Here is a 4,912-nt window from a genome sequence, read left to right as displayed (position 1 = left end):
CTTCAAAGCCTGCTGATCTGCATGCTGCCCTGCCCGCCCCAACATAGACCAGTGGGGGAAGCCTGCATGGGGTCCAGGGGAGGCAGGGTGTGGTAGGACCTTGTCTCTGGAGTCAGAGAGACCTAGGTTCAAATTCTCCCACATGCTATTTTGGGCAGCTGGCCTCTCTGAGCCTCAGTCTCCTCATCTGTAAAATGGGAATATTGGTAGTTCCTACCTCCCTGTTTAGTCAATAAGTCATATCTGACTCTTTTGCAACCCCATGGACTGTAGCCCACCAGGCTCCTCTGTCCATGGGATTTCCCAGGCAGGAATACTGGAGTGGGTTGCCATTTCCTTCTCCCAGAGATCTTCCCAGCCCAGAGGTCAAACCCGCCTCTCCTGCTTGGCAGGCAGATTCTTTACCAATGAGCCACCAGGGAAGACTTAGTGACTAAACAACAATAACATCCTTGTGGGGTTGTTGGGAAGATTAGAATCTGAGAACACATGTAAAGCATGTGACACAGCAGACAGGAAGTGCTCCATGCATTTTAACTATCATGATTATCATTACTGTAATAGATCTTGAATGCAGCAGTAGATGTTCTTTCTACCTCCAGACCTTCTGAAGTTTTGTTTCCTCTGGGTCTGGGTGCTGTACCCCTCCTCCTCCTTCCATGCCCAGGTCGGGGGACTTGTCTCTGGAAGCCCCTCTGAACTCCCCCAGCACCCAACTGACTTGAGATGCCCCTTTGTCTACTGCCCTGTGCCACAGTGGTTACTCAGTACTGTCTGTCTCCCTTTTCCCAGACTGGCCACCACAGGGTGCTGGGTTTGACATTTTCTGTGTCCAAGGCCCACCCAGAGGCGTCAGATGGCCCAGCTCATGCTTTCTGGCTCCCTGCTTGAATTCCAGATCACTTTCCTCTCAGATGAGCAGGGCCTGGGCAGGGCCCAGCCATGGAGTGTGGAATGCCAGACGGTTTAGGAAGGTAGCGAGGTCCTTGCTGGCCTGGGCTGGGCTGGGTGTGAGGAAGGGGGCCAGAGCTGGTGGAGGCTGATAGAGATTGAGCCCACGAGAGGGAGGTGGTGGCCATCTCTGCCTGGGGCATCCTTGATCACAGATACAGGTAATGAGAGGACAAAATGTGGGGAGTCCCTCTGGGGGGCCAAGGCCCAGCAGGCAGATGGTGTTGGCTGGAGGGCAGGGGCCGTCCCGCCAGGCCGATGCTCCACTGGCTCTGGGCTCAGGTCAATTCCAGGCCTTTCTTCTCTGGATGGGAAACCCTGTGTTGGGGTTTGAGTGGAGGGGAGGGATTTTATGGCCTGGGTGAGGGGAAGTGGCGGACAGGCAGGGGGTAGATGGCTTTCCCGGAATCCCAGATCGCACTTTAATAATTTGTTTCAGAATTAATGTCCATTCACGCCGTCTTCACTGTTCCAGCTCACTGGGAGATTAAATAAAAACTCCTGTCCTCCTCACCAACCCCAATGGAGGGAGACCAACCCCGTTCTTTCCGGCTGGGCTGGCTGCCTGGAGCCAGTGCAGGAAATAAATCTCTCAGAGAAAACCACTTTGCTCACACGATTTCAATCCAACAGGGCATAGTGGCCCCAGTCACTCCTTGTTTTATTTAGCTGATAATCTTTTATTGTATCAGGAGAACCTCGCAGCAGCACAGTGTCTTTACAGGCCGTGGCCTCCCCAAACAGCCGGGCCGGGCCTCCTGGGCAGGCACGGGCTGGCTCTCTTCCCTGCGTACCCTCTCTTTGCTGCAGCCAGGTACCCAGAGAGGTGGTTGCTCAGGTGCCAGGGCACTGGGGAAGGGCCAGGGGGTGGCTGCCCCTGGCTGCAGGACACAGGCAGGGCCTTGGTGGGAGTGGAACGGCTGTACTTTGTTTCTGGGGACCAGGCCTCAGGGGCCCAGCATGTGGGGGCTCACCAGCCAGTGAGGCCATGAACAGACAACCAAGACATCACTCAGTCAGTCACTCCACAGATATTTATTGCGTGCCTTCTCTGTGCCAGACTCTGAGAATAAGAGGGTGAGGAGGCAGACAGACACACAGACAGGCCCTGTCCCCTGGAGTGGCAGCCGCTGCTCCTGGGGTAAGCCTTTATCTCATCATATTACCTGATTAAACTTTCCTGCTCTTATATCATTTTCTCTAAGGCGTAGTTCTATTCTTTTTCCCACTTGTTTTTTTAATTTCGTGTGGATTATCTAGTACAGAAGCCAACATTAATTTAATAATATTTAGAAATATTAGAAGCTAATGGGCTATTCTAAAAATAAGTAAAAATAAATCTTCACATCAAAGAGAGACATGGCTGGATAAAGGCAATGAAAATCTGTCAATCTTGGGGTCAGCAGAGAAAATCAGTCAGCATTAAGATAAGAGGTGATTAGTTTATCCAATTATCTATTTCTTATTTACTAAATCATTTTTTATTATGTATCCATTAATTATCCAATATTTATGCTTTCTTCCTATTTTGTTTCAATGTCGCCTCTTTACATTAGTATCAGTTAAGCTTATTATGTATTAACTTTCCCACTCAAGTTCTTTGAGTTTATAAATTGTATCTGTTGTATCTTTCATAGTGCAATCTTGATCATTAGAGTATTCTGTATTCTCACTGGGGTTTAATAAACTTCATGTAAACATAGATTTGGCTTTCCAGGTGACACTAGTGGTAAAGAACATGCCTGCCAGCGCAGCAAACATAAGAGATGCGTGTTCAATCCCTGGGTCGGGAAGGTCCCCTGGAGGAAGACATGGCAACCCACTCCAGTATTCTTGCCTGAAGAATCCTATGGACAGAGGAGCCTGGAGGGTTATTGTCCGTAGGGTCACAAAGAGTTGGACACGACTGAAGCGACTTGGCACGCACGCAGGCAAACGTGGATTTGGCTCTGATTTCGTCAACATATTTCTGTTTTAAATTTTTCTGCAATGCAGGAGACCCCCAGTTCAATTCTTGGGCCATGAGGTCGCAAAGAGTTGGACACGACTGAGCGACTTTCACTATTCACTATTCATAGACTTACAGGAAATTGGGAAATAGTATGAAGAGTCTGGGGTACTGTTCCCCCAAAGCTATCCCCAAAGGTAATATTTTTTGTGGCTGTGATACAGTATCAAAACACCAGGGTAGGCAGGTTTGAACAACTTCATGGTTGGATAATTTTAATAATTTTAAGTTGCCTTTGTGCTCCTGTGCCTCATTCCTGCTCTGCACTGCTTGACTGATGGCACCTGCTTGCAGGGTTGTGGGGGCACCCCTCAGTATTGCCAGGATGGTGAGGTTGGGATAGAGTGTGGGTGAATCTGATAGGACCCTGACAGCTTTCATGGTGGGCCTGCTCTGAGCCAGGCCTCTGCAGGCTCTGTAGAACCTATGGTGGCCGGACAGGCAAGGTTCTTGTCTTCCAGGGCTGCCCTGAAGTAAGCCCAGACTCTGGAGTTTTCTGGTGGGAGAGAGTTAAACACCCTTTGTGGTGGACTGAAACGTGTCCCTACAAAATTCATGTGTTAAAGGCCCAATCCTCGTACCTTAGAATGTGACTGTATTTGGAGGCAGGGTCTTCAAAGAGGTAGTTAAGTTACAGTGAGGTCACTAGGGTGGGCCCTGATCCAACAGGACTGTTCCAGCAGAGGAAATTAGGACACACACAGAAGGATGACCATGTAAGAACACAGGGAGAAGGGGGCATCTACAAGCCAAGGAGAGAGACTTTGTAAGAAACCAGCCCCACTTGGTTACCTTGATCTTGCACTTCCAGCCCCCAAAAGTATGAGAAAACAATTTCTTTCGTTTAAGCCACCCAGTCTCTGGTACTTTGTTATGGCAACACTGGTAAATAAACACTCTCCAGTGTATTAATCTACATTTGGGGGAGTAAGTGAGATGGCCCCCAGAAGCTGATGCCAGATAAAACCCAAGATGCCCAGTTAAATTGGAATTTCAGATAAACAGTGAAGAATTTTTTTAAAACATATATTGAATAGTGCATACTTATACTAAAAAAAAATCATTGTTTATCTGAAATTCCAATTTAACCAGGTGTCTTGTATTTTTATTTGTTACAACTGGCCACTCGGCCTCAGAACTGAGGCAGTGGCTCCCGCCAGGAGCAAGGCTCAAGGACACACAGACCAGCCATCGCTGCCCAGAAGGGGCTGAGAGCCGGAGGCGGCTTCCCGGGCCTGAGCCGCTCTCCCCAAACGGTTCCATCTCCTGCACAAACATATTTATTGGGCTTGATGGCAAACAGATTATGCTTGTCCCGGGAAGGGCAATTCGAAAGAGAAAATCTTGAAGTCCGGGAAATAACGATGAGGAGAGTTAAATTAAAGTGCAGAAGACCCTCCCGAGAGATAGCGTCAGGGTGAGTTACAGGCCCGATAAGGGACTGGGGGCTCACAGAGGGGGCTCAGAAAGGTCACCCGGTGGTGCGCAGAGAACCAGGAATCATAAATATGGGGCAAGATGCCCAGCCGGGGTCGCCAGGGTGAAAATATTGGGGTCATTCCAAAAACAATTATCCTGCTTGGTTTGCTCTTCAGGTCTTGTAAATCTTTCACCTTTTATAAAAGATTTCTGGGGAAAGAAACACTTTGGAAGCTTTAACTGATTTTTGAGGCCGCTTCTTGGTGGTTCTGCGAAAAGAAAACAGACAAAAGAGAAAAAGTGATTACCCAGCATTCTCAGGGGCACAGGGCTGACTGGTTTCTTATTCCTGAGAGAGTTTAGGCTGCCCTGGGTTTTGACTCACTCTATTTGGCCTCTGGTCACAGTTTAACAATAATGCATGTTTTGTTTTGAATCCAGTCGCAGTGGGGCTCTTGGTACCCTGTGGAGACTGGTTTTTGGGGCAGCTGTGGCAGCTGTGTGGCAGCCATCTCGCTGGGTGTGGTGGCCATC

The 4,912-nt window shown here is 48.9% G+C and overlaps 1 non-coding gene across 1 annotated transcript; it reads left to right on the top strand.

The window, feature by feature from the left end:
* Positions 1-4,534: 4,534 nt before the first annotated feature.
* On the top strand, positions 4,535-4,647 carry LOC145504160 (U5 spliceosomal RNA). The gene has a single exon (XR_014052136.1). It is a non-coding gene; the product is annotated as a U5 spliceosomal RNA (small nuclear RNA).
* The last annotated feature ends 265 nt before the right edge of the window (positions 4,648-4,912 follow it).

This window comes from Giraffa tippelskirchi, chromosome 4 (genome assembly GCF_054371585.1).
Source record: "Giraffa tippelskirchi isolate mGirTip1 chromosome 4, T2T-mGirTip1v1.2.pri, whole genome shotgun sequence".
Classification (NCBI taxonomy): domain Eukaryota; kingdom Metazoa; phylum Chordata; class Mammalia; order Artiodactyla; family Giraffidae; genus Giraffa; species Giraffa tippelskirchi.
This window is presented reverse-complemented; position numbering and strand designations above follow the sequence as displayed.